Source organism: Gopherus flavomarginatus, unplaced genomic scaffold (assembly GCF_025201925.1).
Source record: "Gopherus flavomarginatus isolate rGopFla2 unplaced genomic scaffold, rGopFla2.mat.asm mat_scaffold_108_arrow_ctg1, whole genome shotgun sequence".
Lineage (NCBI taxonomy): Eukaryota > Metazoa > Chordata > Testudines > Testudinidae > Gopherus > Gopherus flavomarginatus.
Window position 1 is genome coordinate 233,657 of NW_026114632.1, and position 19,027 is coordinate 252,683.

At 49.3% G+C, this 19,027-nt stretch overlaps 1 long non-coding RNA gene across 1 annotated transcript in view; it reads right to left on the reverse strand.

Moving 5' to 3' along the window:
• Positions 1-9,684, reverse strand: part of LOC127041943 (uncharacterized) — a 158,978-nt gene extending 149,294 nt beyond the window's left edge. Inside the window, exons 1-3 of the long non-coding RNA XR_007771777.1 lie at positions 9,573-9,684; positions 9,427-9,481; positions 9,297-9,349 (exon numbers count right to left, since the gene is read on the reverse strand). This is a non-coding gene — a long non-coding RNA (uncharacterized LOC127041943). The remainder of the gene's footprint in view (positions 1-9,296; positions 9,350-9,426; positions 9,482-9,572) is intronic.
• Positions 9,685-19,027: the final 9,343 nt, after the last annotated feature.

Here is a 19,027-nt window from a genome sequence, read left to right on the forward strand (position 1 = left end):
CCTTTCGTTAACAAAACTAAACAATATCGTGTGGGACATCCCGTTATTGTGTATGAGGGTTTTGGGGATATCTGCCAGTACTTTGGCATTGGCAAGGTTAAAGTGTACCCTCCAAGAGGTTTGTATTTTCCCGTGTTATCATACGGTGTTGATGGTAAACTAGTGTTTCCCTTTGCGCCCTTTGTGCAGAAAGAAAACAAAAGGACCCCTGCAGGCACAGTCAGGAGGAGAGGGCTTTAACAGGGGCTTGGTGCACTATAGAGTTGGTGGAGGCTTTAAACAAAGGGTACAGAATCGCTGAAATTTATGAAGTCTGGCATTTTAACCGCTCTTCAGATGGCCTGTTTTCAGACTATATTAAAACACACCTAAGACGAAAACAAGAGGCCTCGGGGTTCCCTCCCTGGTGTACGGACAAGTTTAAAAAAGAACAGTACCTTAAAGAGTACCGTGAAAAAGGTGTGTCTGCGTCTTAAAAAAAATAAGGTAAACCCCACAAAAAGACAAATGTCAAAGCTGTCTTTAAATTCCCTGTGGGGAAAATTTGGTCAGCGAACAAATTTGACTAACACTAGTATAGTAACGGACCCCGACGAGCTCTTCAAGTACGTTTTTGTATATTATTACGATGTGTCATCGTGCGAGTTTATCGATGATGACACAGCCTTAGTGTCTTGGAAGCACGCAAAAGAACACTGCATCCATTGCAGCAGCACTAACTTGTTTATAGCGTGCTTTACCACCGCTTATGCTGGGCTAGAGGTCGACCGCTTGTTAGACCGCTTGCAGTAGTGGTGTCTTTATCATGATGCAGATTCTATACTTTTTGTAAGTAAAGAAGGGGAGTGGAATCCACCCCAGGGGCTGATGTAGGAGATTTAACTAGCGAAATACCCCCAGATGATCACATTGTGGAGTTTGTGTCCGCGAGATCTATAACATACGGGTGCAAACTGTCCAGCGGTATGAAATAAAAAGAATCACACTTAACTCAGGAAACACTGAAAAAATTAATTTTGAAAGCTTAAAAGAAATCGTCTGGATTTATCCCGCGGGAGAAGACCCAAAAGAAATCGTAATACAGCAGCCAGGAACCGTAAGGGTAAAAACCACTGGTTAATAGAAACAAGGACTCAAAAGAAAATCCAAGAAGTCATTTAAGACGAAAGAGCCCTCGAGAAGGGTTTTAAAACTTTGCCGTACGGGTAGTAATACTTATGAAAAACCACGCATAGTTTGTTCATCCCTTTTCCTTTTTGCTTTGTGATCCCTCAAATTCTGGAGAATCATATTTTATAAAGCAGTTGTTAGAAAATGGTCATAAACTGTTTTCATGTATGTCTGAAAATATTGTGTGGTGTTATAGCTGTTGGAAATTGCTGTATACAGAGTTGCTCCAAAAATTTTCATGTATTAAGTTTTTGGAAGGTTTACCTAACAGTTTTAATGATGAACATTTATTTCCTAATAAAGTGAATGTGGTTATTATAGATGATCTAGTGGAGTCTGCTTCTGAAAGTGGTGAAATTGAAAAAGCCTTTACAAAATACGTACACGACAAGAACTTAAGTATTATGTACATTGTGCAAAATATGTTTGGTCAGGGAAAAAAAAGCCGTACAATTAATTTATATACTAAATATATGGTTCTTTTTAAAAACCCCCGCGATAAACTACAAATTACCACTTTGGTCACGCAAATGTACCCTGGTAAAACACAATTTTTTGGAGGCTTTTGAGGACGCTACCAAAAACCCCTTCGCGTATCTGCTGGTGGATTTAAACGCTTCAACGCCCGACAAGCTCAGGTTAAAAACAGGTCTTTTCCCCACAGACCGGCCCTGTTCATACTCCTTTAAAAAAACCATAAAAAATAGTTTTTTTTATTAAACTTCCATTTTAAAAAAAATCGCTACCCGAACAAGCATGTCTAACCGTGTGCAAAAAAACCTGGCTCTTTTAAAATTTCTTGTCAAAGGCAAGCTGCCTCAAAGAAAGGCTATTCTCTGTGCGGCTTCTGACGACCTAGTAGCGGCCATCTCAGAAATAGCGCTTAACACTTTAAAAGGAAACGTTCCTCTAAAACCTCGAGAAAAAAGCATCCTTAAAAAAACCCGAAAAATTATTAAAAAGCTAATGGTCCTTTGTTAAGCTTTGCACTCCCCCTGCTGTCAAGCCTTTTAATTAAAAGATAATGGAACACGCTGAAAAAAATGTACCTCGTTCCTAGTCACCAGTTAGAACAAATAAAACGGGCTTCTAGCGGTGAAGAATACACGTGAACCACAACCACTCGCCAATTGGATTCAGAAATGAAAGACGTTCTTCAAAGAACCGGTTTATCCCACTACTCAAAGGCAAAACTATACGAGGGGGTCCTGCAAAGATACCTGGTATTGGCCCAGCATGATGAAATGGAAAAGACTAAAATAAACTTTTTTTTCCCCGAGCAAGAGCAAGGGGAGCTTCGACCTCCTAAAGTTCAGGGAGGTTTATCGGACTTTGTTATTCAGGAGGTGTTGGAGAGGGTAAACCCTCTCTACAAAAAAACCTGAAATATTGTTAAATAGGCTTAAACAGCGTAAAGATGTTTCTTCTTGGGCTGATAACGGCCGTTTTGTGTACCAGGGGAAAGCGACTGAGGGGTCTCACATGCTTGATTTAGTCGGGGGGGGTTACCTGCTCTTATTCTTTCGCTATCAAGAGGACTCCTAAAGAGTGGCATGTTTTTATGAAAGCCTTGGCAGAGCTAAACGTGCCTACGACCGTCGTAGGGCATGTTACCAATAAACAATTTTTAGAGCGTCTAAAAATAGGGCTAAAGCCGGTCAAGGCCACAAGAAGCACCACCCTTTTTTAAAACGTCCCTGTTAAAAAACGAAAAATCGACTGGTTAACAATGTAAAATAAAAGACGTAAACAAATTTTATTGGTGCACCTCTTTAAACACACGACAAGACAAACACGTTTGAACATGTTGAAACATGTTTAAAACAGGTCTGGGCATGCCGGATCTTCATAGACGGTTACAACAGAAATTATCACAGAACTATCAGAGGGCGCCAAATTGACCTGACACAAGCTAAAGCGCTAAGCGTGTGGAAAACCGTCTACGGGGGTAGTTTTAAAATAAAAACGCAACGTGTGATTTCCAAAAAAGGGGATCAAGTAATAGTATCTAAAACAAAGTGCACTTTTGGAAAGGGGTATCTTATCGATGAAATATTTATCGCGTCAGGGATTTTATTAAGAGGACAAAGACAGGTGTATGCATTACAAGATTATGAAGGGTAGGAAGTCGTGCGGTCTTTTTATCCTGAAGATTTACAAAAAGTAAACCCTAACGAGGAGTGCGTTTACAGGGTAGAAACATTTTTAGCAAGAAAAGATCGGGGAAGAAACAAATTTTTTGGTAAAATGGAAAGGCTGGCGTAAGAAATTTAATAATTGGGTAAAAGCGTCTCAAGTGCACTACCTTTAATAAAAAAAATGACTGAACAAAATTTTTACATGACATTACCAAGCAACCCCTCAGCGGGGGTTTTTCCTCAAAATACTAGTTCCAATTTAACAATACAACTAGCCAAGGCTTTAAGTCTAATAGGGCTGTGTTATGTCGCTTTATCGGAAATTTATTATTGTCACTTTTGGAACACGCTTCCTTACGAAACAGCATTTACTTTAGCCTCGGAAAAAAATTCGAACCTACAACATGGATGCTGGCTATTATTCAATCATTCACCATTTAATAGAAATCATCAAGAATATAGACAAAGATGCCGAAAAACTAAATACCTACATTATTTACAACCCTGTGACTAGAAAGGTTCAGTTAAAACCAAACGATAGAAAGTAGTTTTTCTCCACAGGAGGTAAATTGGCAACAATATTGGGAATGCTTTCAAATCATCCGTGTAGGATAGTACCCCGCAGACACTACGGGGGGGTTAACTCTTTATACGTGTACACGGATATAGTGGAATATCAGTTAGTGTGGGACTACTATGTGCCGCTGTTGCGCTACGTTCCCATCCACGGTAGCAACAACGAATTTGTTACCAATAACGTATGACAAACCGCACTACGTCCCTGTAAGTAAGCAGCACATCAGAACCATTACTATTGAAATAAAGACGGATCAAAATGAGCGGGTTTCATTTAGTTTTGGAAAGGTAATTGTTAAACTATATTTGCGCCCGCAAAAAGCTGAAGAATTGTGACTATGAAAAATTACGGGGACCCCTTTTTGTATAGAAACTACTACAAGGCCCAGGCTGGCTATGGCTTAGCAGGATATCAAGGATTACCCGTTATGTACGGGACAGGTTCAGAAGGGATATTTCGTAGTCTTTTTAGAAAACCCATGCCCCTTTTAAAAAGAGATTTTTACATTATTAAACCGCACATGAAAACAGCCGCAGAAAATATAACCAAAGATGTCGTAAACTACGTGTCTAGCGCAGATATAAACAAAACAGGAGAACAGGAAGGTTCTGGTTTAGTGGTAATGAGAAGAAAATGAGCAGCGTTGCGCCAGCCATTTAAAGGACCACATAGACCCTTTAAAAAAAAAGCTGTCGGAAGACGTCTTAGCCATATACCTAAAAGGCGTCCTAAGAAGAGGAAGCGTCGCGTTCCCCGCGATAAAACGGATATATTTTAAAATGGCTTTTATTCATTGTGGCTCTGACGAATGCACCAAAATAGGAAATGGATTAATTTCAAATAGTCCCTACCAAAACCAGTATTGAAAATAGCTTTTATGTAGAGGTACCTCCTTTGGCCGCTTTAACGGTAAACGCACCTCTTGAATTTTTTATTTCGGGATTTGGGGATCATTACTTAGACCTTAACAACACGCTGCTGTACGTGTGCTGCAAGGTGATAAAAGAAGACTGGTCAGACATTGATGATGATGCCCGGGTGGCCCTAACAAACTACCCCATCGCCAGTCTTTTTAACCAGCTGGATGTTACTTTAGGCGATCGTTTTATTAGCCAGAGCAACAATAGTTACCCTTACAGAGCCTTAATAGAGCTAATTTTAAACTAAAGCCACGACACCCTCGCTAGCAGTTTTCTACAGGCGAATTTTATAAAGACACGGCAGGGGGCCACGAAAGCACCCTTTTGGTTGGCCAGGCCAATGAGGGGTTTATACGCAGGGCCGGACTAACGGCTGGCAGCAGGATGCTGGATTTGTTGGGACCTTTACACAGCAATTTGCTTTTTCAAGAAAAACTACTGCTAAACGGTGTGGATTTAAAAATTAAACTAACACGTAGCAAAGACGTTTTTTGCCTGTTGAGCGGAACTGAAAACGAGAATTATAAAGTACACATTAGTTCGGCCTCCTTTGTTAATCGTGCAAACCAACCCTGGAGGTTCGTTTGGGGCACGGCGAAGCTTTAATGAGCGCCAACTCTAAGTATCCCGTAGACCGGGTAAGCATAAAGGTGTTTAGCATACCGGCCTGCAGTCGTGTCAGTTACCAGGAAAACCTTTTTTTGGGACAGCTACCCAAGCAGCTAGTTATCGGCTTTATAGATAACGACGCCTTCAGCGGCAGCTACGTTAAAAACCCTTTTAACTTTAAACATTATAACCTTAATTTTGTGGCCTTGTATGTGGATGGCGAACAGGTGGCAGCAAATCCCCTACAACCCGATTTTGAAAATGGAACCTGCGATGAATTTGCCCAGGGCTATTGACTTGACCCCGTATCAGGAGTGCGCCGATCATTATTCGTTAATTAAAACTGGAAACCTGAGAGCGGAAATTCGGTTTGCAACGGCTTTGCCGTCTACGGTTAACATGATAGTGTATGGGGTTTTTTATAACGTGCTCGAAGTAAATCACAGAAGAAACGTTCTGTTTGACTATATGTAATCATGAACACCGTGCAGCTACGTGATATTTTATCAAAGGACCCTTCTTTTTTAGATGTTTTTTCTAGGGACTTGCTTCAGAAAGGTTTTGAGTCCGGAAGACCATTGGGGCATATTGTTAACACCCACCCCGATAAGTTACCCCGGGAACATTGGTAGGCCCTTTATTTTCCAAAACGGTGGCCAGGCGAGTTTTTGACTCCTGCGGTTTTTCTCCAGACAGCAACTTTTTTCCTGTCTATTATGAATTTTTTTAAACTGTAACTGTGATAAAGTTGTGTTTCATCAGAGACAACTACAGGACCTCCTAGCTGTAACCTGCGGTTATCATTGTATTTTTTTTAAAACAACGTAGTATGGGTTTACCTTTTGATTGTATTTTAAAGCTGTACACCGATGATTTACCAGAAAATGACCGCTTGGTGGTGCGATTTGTAAAAGGAAGAAGACCCGGCATGGCCAGACCTGTTTTAAACATATTTCAACATGTTCAAACGTCTTTGTCTTGTCGGGTGTTTAAAGAGGTGCACCAATATAATTTTGTTTACGTCTTTTATTTTACATTGTTAACCAGTCGATTTTTCGTTTTTTAACAGGGACGTTTTGAAAAGGGGTGGTTTTGAAAAGGACCAAATTTTCCCCACAGGGAATTTAAAAACAGCTTTGATATTTGTCTTTTTGCGGGGTTTACCTTATTTTTTTTAAGACGCAGACACACCTTCTTTTTCACGGTACTCTTTAAGGTACTGTTCTTTTTTAAACTTGTCCGTACACCAGTGAGGGAACCCTGAGGCCTCTTGTTTTCGTCTTAGGTGTGTTTTAATGTAGTCTGAAAACAGGCCATCTGAAGAGCGTTTAAAATGCCAGACTTCATAAATTTCAGCGATTCTGTACCCTTTGTTTAAATCGTCCACCAACTCTATAGTGCACCAAGCCCCTGTTAAAGCCCTCTCCTCCTGACTGTGCCTGCAGGGGTCTTTTTGTTTTGTTTCTGCACAAAGGGCGCACAGGGGAACACTAGTTTACCATCAACCCTGTATGGTAACACGGGAAAATACAAACCTCCTGGAGGGTACACTTTAACCTTGGCAATGCCAAAGTACTGGCAGATATCCCCAAAACCCTCAAACACAATAACGGGATGTCCCACACGATATTGTTTAGTTTTGTTAACAAAAGGGTAGAGGTTGGTAAAATCGTGCTAATGAACCTGCTCCCCGGGCGTTCGTTCTAGAACCCTAAAGGGCGTCTCTAGGAACCAAAGGTTGTGGCAGCTTTTTTTCCCGTAAAAATTTTTCCACCCGGTTATCGTTTGATAGCATGGCTTGCCACTCATGATCCCACACGGTCCTTACCTCAACCCCCTGGCTTTTTAAAAATTCAGCCTTAATGATGGTTCTGTTGTACAGCTGTCCGTAGGTTGCCTTAAGCAACGGGTTTTAATCATTTTCGCAATAGCAAATGGGGCACCCGTGGAAAAAACAACCATTAAATTCAAAGGCCGTGGGAACGCAGTACACCCCCGTTGTAAAAAAACACCAATTTCCATTTTCATAATACGTAACGGTAATAGCTACCCCCAAGCGGTCTCCGAAAGAGCTCTCGTCTGTCAAGCTAATCATTTTTGGTCCGAAAACCCCAACTCCTGATGAATGTGTTTGGCCCCCTCTAACAGCTGGGCATCTGTAAGTTTTTTTATCTGATAAAAGACCCAGCACGCTACCGGCAAAAGACAGGTTGTTACCCTGGTTATTTAAATCAATTAAATGTTTTCTTTTTTTCAAAAATTTTACTGTACGTAATAGTTTTTAATGGTCTTACAGACCCAACTTCAAGAGCCCTGTTTTTAATAAGTATAACAACCAGGCGTAAAGTTCCGAACCCCACAATCTCTGCGTTACTTTGCAACACATTAACGATGTTATTTAAAAAATCTACGGCGTTTAAATTTTCCGAGGATCTCTCTAAAGAAAAGATCTGGTGATTTATCCCAGGGACATCTAAGCGTTGCTGTACAAAATCTTCAGGGCACGCCTGATTATTAATATCATCTAGCAAATTATGAATAGCGATGTCGATGGCCGCCATGGCTTCTGTGAACCCGGGTACTCTGTCCAGATTAGCAAAACGAAATTCTTGAAAACGTCCATAAGCTTTAAACGCTCTTCGAGGTCTTATCCAGTATTTTACACGCTCCAAACACACCTGTTGTGGTGTATCAGGAGCGGGGGAATCTGGACCTTCAGAAGAAGAAGAAGGGGTGGGAGGGTCTATTTCCCTTTCTTGGTTGGGGGGGGTTGTTTTTTAAAATAGGTTTGGTTTTTTATGTTTTTGGCCAAAAGTCTTCTTAATATTTTAGATTTTTTCCATTTTTTTTCCCTACCCTTCTTTACATTTTTAGGTTTCATGTTCAGTCAGCCTCTTCCTTCCCCCTTTATCACACTTTCCACTTTTTCAATTAGTGCCCGTGTATCTGCTATTTTTTGGTCTAAAAGCCACCGTTTCTTGTGGAAATTTTTGTTTTTGAAACACCTCAAGAATTAGCTTTGAAAACTTTTTTTATCGGTTAAACGCTTTAGAGATGTACAAACACTAAACAGCTCGTTACAAGCAGCAACTGATGCAGCCAGCCCCACAGGAAGATTCTTGTTTGTGGCAAGGGTTTTGCAGGTTCCAAAAGCCGGGGGGGTTAACTTCTTCACACTGCTCAAACCACCGGTAAACACGGTTGCTTCCACAGAGTTGTTTGTTTTTAAAGTTAATTTGTTTTGGGTCGGAGAGGCAAAGGTCTGTTGAAAATTAGGGGCTTTAACTCCTCTGCCTCGCTTACCATGGTTCCTGGAAGTTGTAGATGTAGCTGTCGGTGGTTCAAAAGCTGGGGGGGGTCTGAGCCCCTTTCCCCCCTCCCTGAAAACGAATGCTATTTTAGAGGTAGACTTTTTGGCCTTTTTTGTGCCGGCTGGTTTTGTGCAATAAGGGATTTGGACGCGCAGGGCTGTTCAAAATCGCTGTGCTTAATACCCTTGCTTCCAACTGCAGCTGCCTCAAAGGGAAATTTCTTGGCCTCTTTAATCGCGGTCCGCTTCAACATTTCTTATTGAGGAATAACGCTTGATGAGTCTGCCGAGACACATAAACAGAATGTTTTTTAGCACGGCTTTTTTTTACTAACAACAACAAAGCTGTTCCCCAAATATATATATTTTAAAAACGTTTTAGCAATAAGGGGGCTAAAATCCGCGTTTAGATAAAATGTACAAAATAAAGCGCTCTTATAGTTTACACCACGCTGGGGCGGTACAACGGCACAGTAAAAGCGTTAAGGGTTTTCAAGCCCCTAAAATGCACACTACTTCCAACATCAGATTTTTTTATTTTAAAAAACACATATTTAAAAAACAGTTCATACCTTCTTCTGTAATTTCAGGAAAACTATTGGGTGGTTTTGACTTCCATCTTGTTCTAAATTAAAAAATAAAATTTTTTAAAACATTTTATCTTAAAAATAAATTAATTGTGTAGCATATTAATTAGCTTACCAAAGTTTAAAGCTTGTAGCGCGGCATCTGGAATGTCAAGAAAAAAGGCCTCGTCCTATTTAAAAGAAAGAATATTGCCTTTTAACTAAGCATAAGACTGGTGTAATACCTTGGCGACCCACACAAATTATAGTAAGGTTTCTTACCATGTTGTTGCTCCCCGTAACGGTAAAAGTCTTGTATTAGCAATGTTTCATTAACAGGCTTGTTCAGTTTTTTGTTCCTCTATTTATAGGTTTAAACCTGTTTTTAAAAAAAGGTTTTGCCCTCCACCCCCCAAAATTAATATTTAAAAAGGCGTTTCGTTAAAAAAACAGGGTGTGTAAAGGGCACTTTTCTAGGAAAAAAGGCGGGTGTGGCTTGGGGAGTGCCTATATACTTTAGCTTTCTTTAATGGCTAAAAATGTTATTTTTTATAGTAAATGTGTTTAAACAGTTAATAAAAAGCGTTTGTAAATGGTAATGTACTCATTTACACCCTTGTAACCAAAAACTTTTTAAAAACTGCAACCTGTATTTCTTTAATTTGTCTTATGGCCTTAGTTTTTAAAACAAAACTGCTAATTTAAAAATAAACCACGTTAAACTTTTACACAACTTATTTTTCATTGTTAGTAAGTTAAAAAAATAGGTATTACTTTAAAAACACATTTTAAACCGGTATTTAGCTTTTGTTACAGGATTAAAAAAAAGCCGAAGGCTCTGTCTGTTTAGCTAAGAGCGGAGGGGGAGTTGTCTAAGTTGGTTTTTTAAAAAACGCGGGAAGTTTTTGGCTACACACTTTAGCTTTTAAACTTTAACGGTTAAAAAGCTTAGTTTTGATAGTAAATTAGTATGTTTTTTAATACCTGTTTTTGGCGTTCTTTTGCTTTAAAAGAAGACCCTGTTATGTTTTGTTCTTTTTATTTTTAATATACTGAGTTACAGAGGCTGTTTTTGCTAGCAGCTGCTGCAAAAGCCTGCTGTTTTTACTATAAAATGGCCCGGGTTAGCCTAAAATTAAAAAAACAACCTTTTTTTGTTACAACACATTTGTTTTATAACCCTAAACTGTTTTTACACGCTTACATGTTATTAATACACCTATGCGTAAATAAAGGCTATGAGTTTTCAGGTTTCCTTTTCTCCTTTATTTGTTAAAAAGTGGGGGAAAAAAGCAATCTTCTATCTAATCCGCAGGTTTACTAAATATGGGGACTATAAACCGCCTGTTACTAAAAAAAAATCTAGGGTGCTTCTGCTTAATTTTTTATTACAACACATACAAAAGGGCTGTGTCTTAGGTTTGTCTTTTCGAGTCATTATCCCTTTGCAAAACTTAATGTAACTGTAACTTGTGTTTGTTAAAAAGTTTGGGAAAGAAGTAATCTTCTTATCTCTGACCCAATGCTCACAGAGGCTTCTTTGCTAACAGGTGCTTTGCCCGACTTTCACATTGCTTTTACTAAAAAAAAACAAAAAAAAAAGTTAGTTTAAAACCTAGGGAAAAACTTTAAATATGGTTTATTACAAAAAGCTTTGTGGTTTTAACTTTTATAAAAACGTCTTTGTAAAAGGACTACTTGGCGGGAAAATGCTGCGGGTCTGTTTCTTTAGATAAGAAAAAACGGATAAAAGGAAGGGGGGAAAGAAGGGGGCGCTGGCTCTTGCTTAAAGTCTTGAGACACTAGGATTGATTCAGGAAAATGAATTATATCACGCTATTGTAAAACCACCTCTGATTGGTCCGATCCAAAGGCGGTGATAACAAGCCTGAGAGGGTTTGTACCAGGAAAGCTGCCTCATTCTACAGAAAGACGGGAAAAGGAAAAAATTCTCTCTCTTTCTCTTTAATCCTACCCTGTGCTCTCTATCTTTGCTCTTTGCAAAGTGGACTCTCTCTTCGCTTTTCTTGTCTTCTAAACTGCCCTGATTCTGAATGCTTTTTTACCCTATGCTTACTAAACAGACTCTGCCTGCTTCTCTCTCTGTCTCATTCTAATTCCTCCATGTGCTCTTTATCTTTGCTCTTTTTTCTTAATCTGCAATGATATTGAATAGTTTAAATAAGTTTTTACCCCGTACTTACCAAACAGGCTTTGCCTTTGTCAATTTTCCTTTTATATTTCGTTTTTTCTTTTCTCATTGGTATTAATTAATTTTAATGTGTTTTATTTACTAGGGTTAAACCAAAAAAGCTATCTCGTTTTACAAAAAGACTGCAAAGGTAAACTTTTTTTAAGTTTACCTTAAGTTTTATTGTGTTTTTCTTAGCCACTTTTTTATAAAGTTTTTATGCTGTGCTTAGCAAACAGGCTTTGCCTTTGTCAATTTTTTTCAAACCTAGTTTATAAGTATTTCTTTATAGTTTTTGGTTATGTGCTTACAAAACAGGTTTTGCTTCAGTTAATTATCCTTTTAACTTAGTTTTAATATTTTTTCTTAACCTACATTGATATTGACTAGTTTCAATGCCTTTTTACCCTGTGCTTACCAAACAGGTTTTGCCTTAGAAAATTCCCTTTTAAACCTAGATTACATTATTATTTAACTTTTTCATTAATCCACCCTGATACTTAATACACTATTTATTCATGTAATCAAGCACAAAAATGCACAACACATCCCCTAGTCAAAAACATACACGCGCACTTTTTTCAGAACACCCGGCGGCGCCAACGGAAATGAAGGCTGGGAAGCCGGACATAAGCCCTAAAAGGGCCGTGTAACACTGTCAAAATTGCATGGTGATGAATAAGATCGAGCTCATTACTACTCGTGGTTGTCCAGGGCCACGGTTGGGGACCCCAGGGGTTGGGTCCCTATTGCTGGGGTTGGGGCCCCAAGGGTTTGGGCCGCTGGACCTGGAGTTAGGTCTCCCAGGAGTTGGGCACCTCGAGCTACGGTTGGGCCAACCAGGGGTTGGGCCCCTGGAGCTAGAGTTGAGGCCCCCAGGGGTTGGGACCCCTGGAGCTGAGGTTGGGGCCCCCAGGGTTTGGGCCCCTATTGCTGGGTTTGCGGCTTCCAGTGGTTGGGCCCCTGGAGCTAGGGCTGGGGCCCACAGGGGTTGGGCCCCTAGAGCTGGGGTTGGAGTCCACAGGGGTTGGACCCCTATTGCTGGGACTGCGGCCCCCAAGGGTTGGGCCCCTGGAGCTACAGTTGGGGCCCCCAGCGGTTGAGCCGGTATTGCTAGGGTAGAGCCCCGCAGGGGATGGGCCCCTGGAGCTAGGGTAGGGGCCCCCAGGGGTTGGGCCCCTATTGCTGGGTCTGCGGCCCCCAGAGGTTGGGCCCCTGGAGCTACAGTTGGGACCGCCAGGAGTTTAGCCCATATTGCTGGGGTACAGGCCACCAAGGGTTTGGCAATGGGAGCTACGGTTGGGGCCCCCAGGGGTTGGGCCACTGGAGCAAGGGTTGGGGCCCCCAGGGTTTGGGTCCCTATAGCTACCGTTGAGGCCCCTACGGATTGGACCCCTATTGCAGGGGTTTGGGCCCCCAGGGGTTGGGCCCCCGGAGCTACGGTAGGGGACCCCAGGGTTTAGGCCCGTGCAGTTTGAGTTTGGGCATCCAGGGACTGGGCCATAATTGCTGGGGTTTTGGCCCCCAAGGGGTTGGGTCCCTGGACCTATGGTTGGGGTCCCCAGGGGTTGGGGCCCTGGAGATTGGGTTGGAGCCCACAGGGGTTGGGCCCCTGGAGCTACGGTTGTGGCCCCCAGGGGTTGGGCCCTGGAGCTCGGGTTGGGGCCCCCCGGGTGTGTGTCCCTGGAGCTACGTTTGGGGCGTCCAGGGGTTCAGCCCCTGGAGTTGGGGTTGGGGCCCCCAGGGTTTCGGACCCTGGAGCTATATTCGGGCGCTCAGGGGTTGGGCCCCTGGAGCTGGTGTTGGGGCCCCAAGGGGTTGGGACCTTGGAGCTTCGGTGGGGGCCCCGAGGGCTTAGGCCCCTGGAGCGATGCTACGGGCGCTCAGGGGTTGGGCCCTTGGAGCTGGGGTTGAGGTCCCCAGGGGTTAGGCCTCTGGAGCTATGGTTAGGGTGCCTCGGGGTTGGGCCCTTCGAGCTGTGGTTGGGGCCCCCAGGGGTTAGACCCCTGGAGTTACGGTCTGGGCGCTGAGGGGTTGGGCCCTTGGAGCTGGGGTTGGAGCCCCCAGCGGCTAGGCCCCTGGAGCTATGGTTCGGGCGCTCAGGGGTTGGACCCTTGGAGCTGGGGTTGGGGTGCCCAGGGGTTAGGCCCTTGGAGCTATGGTTAGAGCGCTCAGGGGTTAGGCCACTGGAGCTATGGTTCGAGCGCTCAGGGGTTGGGCAACTGGAGCTGGTGTTTGGGCCCCCAGGGTTTGGGCGACTGGAGCTGGGGTTGGGGCCCCCAGGGGTTAGGCCCCTGGAGCTATGGTTCGGGCGCTCATGGTTTGGGCCCTTGGAGATGGGGTCGAGGGCCCCACGGGTTGGGCTTATGGAGCTGAGGTTGGGGCCTCTGGGGGTTAGGCCCCTGGAGCTATGGTTCGGGCGCTCAGGGGTTGGACCCTTAGAGCTGGGGTTGGGGCCCCCACGGGTTAGACCCCTGAAGCTGGTGTTGGGGCCTCCAGGGGTTAGGCCCCTGTTGCTAAGGTTGGTGCGCTAAGAGGTTTAGCCCCTGGAGGTGGTGTTGGGGCCCCCAGGGGTTGGGATCCTGGAGCTGGTGTTGGGGCCTCCAGGGATTAGGCTCCTGGAGCTGGTGTTGGGACCCCCAGGGGTTGGGCCCCTGGAGCTGGTGTTGGGGCCCCCAGGGGTTAGGCCCCTGGAGCTATGGTTCGGGCGCTCAGGGGTTGGGCCCCTGGAGCTGGTGTTGGATCCCCAGGGGTTGGGCCCCTGGAGCTATGGTTTGGGCGCTCAGGTTTTGGGCCCCTGGAGCCATGCTTCGGGCACTCAGGGGTTGGGCCCCTGGAGCTGGTGTTGGGACCCCCAGGGGTTGGGCCCCTGGAGCTGGTGTTGGGGCCCCCAGGGGTTAGGCCCCTGGAGCTATGGTTCGGGCGCTCAGGGGTTGGACCCTTGGAGCTGGGGTAGGAGTCCCCGGGGGTTAGGCCCCTGGAGCTATGGTTCGGGCGCTCAGGGGTTGGGCCCCTGGAGCTGGGGTCGAGGGCTCCAGGGGTTGGGACCCTGGAGCTGGGGTTGGGGCCCCCGGGGGTTTCGCACCGGAGCTATGATTGGGGTGCGCAGGGGTTCGGCCTCTGGAGCTGGTGTTGGGGCCCCCAGGGGTTGTTCCCCTGGAGCTGGGGATGGGACCCCCAAGGGTTAGGCCCCTGGAGCTATGGTTCGGGCGCTCAGGGGTTGCGCCCTTGGAGCTGGGGTGGGGGCCGCCAGGGGTTAGGCCCCTGGAGTTATGGTTAAGGCGCTCAGGGATTGGGCCGCTGGAGCTGGTGTTGGGGCCCACAGGGGTTAGGCCCCTGGAGGTATGGTTCGGGTTCTCAGGGGTTCGGCCCCAGGAGCTGGTGTTGGGGCCCCAAGGGGTTAGGCCGCTGGAGGTACTGTTCGGGCGCTCAGGAGTTGGGCCCCTGGAGCTATGGTTCGAGCGCTCAGGGGTTGGGCCCTTGGAGCTGGGTTGGGGTCCCCAGGGGTTAGGCCCCTGGAGCTATGGTTCGGGCGCTCAGGGGTTGGGCCCATGGAGCTGGTGTTGGGGCCCCCAGAGGTTAGCCCCTGGAGGTATTGTTCGGGTACTCAGGGGTTGGGCCCCTGGAACTGGTGTTGGGGCCCCCAGGGGTTAGGCAACTGGACCTATGGTTCGGGCGCTCAGGGGTTGGGCCCCTGGAGCTCGTGTTGGGGCCCCCAGGGGTTGGGCCCGTAGAGCTGGTGTTGGGTCCCCAGCGGTTAGGCCCCTGGAGCTATGGTTCGGGCGCTCAGGGGTTGGGCCCCTTTAGCTATGGGTCGGGCGCTCAGGGGTTGGGCCCCTGGAGCTGGTGTTCGGGCCCCTAGGGGTTTGGCCCCTGCAGCTGGTGTTGGGTCCTCCAGGGGATAGGCCCCTGGAGCTATGGTTCGAGCGCTCAGGGGTTGGGCCCTTGGAGCTGGGGTTAGGGCCCCCGGGGGTTAGGCCCCTGGAGCAATGGTTCGGGCACTCAGCGGTTGGGCCCCTGGAGCTGGGGTCGAGGGCCCCAGGGGTTGGGCCCCTGGAGCTGGTGTTGGGGCCCCAAGGGGTTGGGCCCTTGGAGCTTGGGTGGGGGCCCCGAGGGGTTAGGCCCCTGGAGCGATGGTACGGGCCCTCAGGGGTTGGGCCCTTGGAGCTGGGGTTGAGGTCCCCAGGGGTTAGGCCTCTGGAGCTATGGTTCGGGGGTTTTGGGGTTGGGCCCTTCGAGCTGCGGTTGGGGCCCCCAAGGGTTAGACCCCTGGAGTTATGGTTCGGGCGCTCAGGGGTTGGGCCCTTGGAGCTGGGGTTGGAGCCCCCAGCGGTTAGGCCCCTGGAGATATGGTTCGGGCGCTTCGGGGTTGGGCCCTTCGAGCTGCGGTTGGGGCCCCCAGGGGTTAGACCCCTGGAGTCATGGTTCGGGCGCTCAGGGGTTGGGCCCCTGGAGCTGGTGTTTGGGCACCCAGGGGTTGGGCCCCTGGAGCTGGGATTCGGGCCCCCAGGGGTTCGGCCCTTGGAGCTATGGTTCGGTCGCTCAGGGGTTGGACCCTTGGAGTTGGGGTTGGGGAGCCGATGGGTTAGGCCCTTGGAACTATGGTTAGGGCGCTCAGGGGTTGGGCCCCTGGAGCTAGTGTTGGGGCCCCCAGGGGTTTGGCCACTTTAGCTGGTGTTCGGGCCCCCGGGGGTTGGGCCCCTGGGTCTGGTGTTGGGGCCCCCAGGGGTGTGGCCCGTGGAGCTATGGTTCGGGCGCTCAGGGGTTGGGCCACTGGAACTTGTGTTGGGGTCCCCAGGGGTTAGGCCCGTGGAGCTATTTTTCGGGCGCACAGGGGTTGGGCCCTTGGAGCTGGGGTGGTGGCCCCCAGGGGTTAGGCTTCTGGAGCTATGGTTCGAGCGCTCAGGGGTTAGGCCCCTGGAGCTGGTGTTAGGGTCCCCAGGGGTTAGGCCCCTGAAACTATGGCTCGGGCGCTCAGGGGTTGGGCCCTGGGAGTTGGGGTTGGGGTCCATGGGGGTTAGGCCACTGGAGCTATGGTTCGGGCGCTCCTGGGTTGGGCCCATGGAGCTGGGGTGGCGGCCTCCAGGGGTTAGGCCCCTGGAGCTATGGTTCGGGCGCTCAGGGGTTTGGGCCCTGGAGCTGGTGTTGGGGCCTCCAGGGGTTATGCCCCTGGAGGTATTGTTATGGCGCTCAGGGGTTGGGCCTCTGGAGCTGGTGTTGGGGCCCCCAGGGGTTAGGCCCCTGGAGCTATGGTTCGGTTGCTCAGAGGTTGGGCCTCTGGAGCTGGTGTTGGGGCCCCCAGGGGTTGGGCCCTTGGAGCTGGTGTTGGGACCCCAGGGGTTAGGCCCCTGGAGCTATGGTTCGGGCGCTCAGGGGTGGGGCCCCTGGAGCTGGTGTTGGGGCCCCAGGGGTTAGGCCCCTGGAGTTATGGCTCTGGGGCTCAGGGTTTGGGCTCCTGGAGCTAGTGTTGGGGTCCCCAGGGGTTGGGCCCCTGGAGCTGGGGTTAGGCCCCTGGAGCTATGGTTCGGGCGCTCAGGGGTTGGGCTCCTGGAGCTATGGTTCGGGCGCTCAGGAGTTGAACCCTTCGAGCTGGGGTTGTGACACCCAGTTGTTAGGCCCTTGGAGCTATGGTTAGGGCGCTCATGGGTTGGGCCCCTGGAGTTATGGTTCGGGCGCTCAGGGTTTGGGCCCCTGGATCTGGCGTTGGGGCCACCAGGGTTGAGGCCACTGGAGCTATGGTTAGGGCTCTCATGGGCTGGGCTCTGGAGCTATGGTTCGGGCGCTCAGGGGTTCGGCCCCTGGAGCTGGTTTTGGGGCCCCCAGGGCTTAGGCCCCTGGAGCTATGGTTCTGGCGCTCAGGGGATGGGCCGTTGGAGCTGGGGTTGGGGCCCGGGGGTTAAGCCCCTGGAGCTGATGTTGGGGCCCCCAGGGGTTAGGCCCCTGGAGCTATGGTTCGGGCGCTCAGGGGTTGGGCCCTTGGAGTTGGGGTGGGGCCCCCCAGGGTTTAGGCCGCTGGAGCAAAGGTTCGGGCATTCTGGGGTTGGTCCCCTGGTGCTGGTGTTGGGGCCCCCAGGGGTTGGACTCCTGGATCTGGTGTTGGTGTCCCCAGGGGTTGGGCCCCTGGAGCTTGGGTTGGGGCCCCCGGGGGATAGGCCCCTAGAGCTATGGTTCGGGCGCTCAGGGGTTGTGCCCCTGGAGCTGGTGCTGGGTCCCCCAGGGGTTGGGCCCCTGGAGCTGGGGTAGGGGCCCCCAGGGGTTAGGTCCTTGGAGCTAAGGTTCGGGCGCTCAGGATTTGGGCCCTTCGAGCTGGGGTGTGGGCCCCCAGGGGTTAGGCCCCTGGAGCTATGGTTCGGGCGCTCAGGGGTTTGGGCCCTGGAGCTGGTGTTGGGGCCCCCAGGGGTGAGGCCCCTGGAGCTATGGTTCGGGCGCTCAGGGGTTGGACCCCTGGAGCTATATTTCGAGCAATCTGGGGTTGGGCCCCTGGGGCTGGTGTTAGGGCCCCCAGGGGTTGGGCTCCTGAAGTTGGTGTTGGGGCCCCCAGGGGTTGGGCCTCTGGAGCTGGTGTTTTTGTTCCCGAGGGGTTAGGCCCCTGGAGCTGGTGTTGGGGCTCCCAGGGATTTAGCCCCTGGAGCTGGTGTTGTGGCCCCAAGGGTTAGGCCACTGGAGCTATGGTTCGGGCGCTCAGGGGTTGGGCCCCTGGAGCTGGTGTCGGGGCCCCAGGGGTTAGGCCCCTGGAGCTATGGTTCGGGCTCTCAGGAGTTGGGCCCCTGGAGCTGCTGTTGCGGCCCCCAGGGGTTGGGCCCCTGGAGCTGGTGTTGGGGCCGCAGGGGTTAGGCCCCTGGAGCTATGGTTTGTTCGCTCAGGGGTTGGGCCCTTGGAGCTGGGGTTGGGGCCCCCAGGGGTTAGGCCCCTGGAGCTATGGTTCTGGCACTCAGGGGTTGGGCCCCTGGAGCTTATGTTGGATCCCCCTTGGGTTGGGCCCCTGGAGCTGGTGTTGGGGCCCCCAGCGGTGGGCCCCTGGAGCTGGTGTTGAGCCCCAAGTGTTAGGTCCCTGGAGGTATGGTTCGGGCGTTCAGGGGTTGGGCCCTTGGAGCTGGGATTGGGGCCCCCAGGGGTTAGGCCCCTGTAGCTATGGTTCGGGCGCTCAGGTGTTTTGCCCCTGGAGCTGGTGTTCGGGCCCCCAGGGGTTGGACCCCTGGAGCTGGTGTTGGAACCCACAGAGGTTAGGCCCTTGGAGCTATGGTTCGGGCGCTCAGTTGTTGGGCCCTTAGAGCTGGGGTTGGGGCCCCCAGGGGTTAAGCCACTGGAGCTGGGGTTGGGGTCCCCAGGGGTTAGGCCCCTGGAGCAGTGGTTCGGGCGCTCAGGAGTTGGACCCCTGGAGCTGGTGTTGGGGCCCCAGGGGTTAGGTCCCTGGAGCTATGGTTCGGGCGTTCAGGGGCTGGGCCTCTGGAGCTGTTGTTGGGGCCCCCAGGGGTTGAGCCCCTGGAGCTGGTGTCGGGGCCCCCAGGGGTTGGGCCCCTGGAGCTGGTGTTGGGGCCCCAACGGT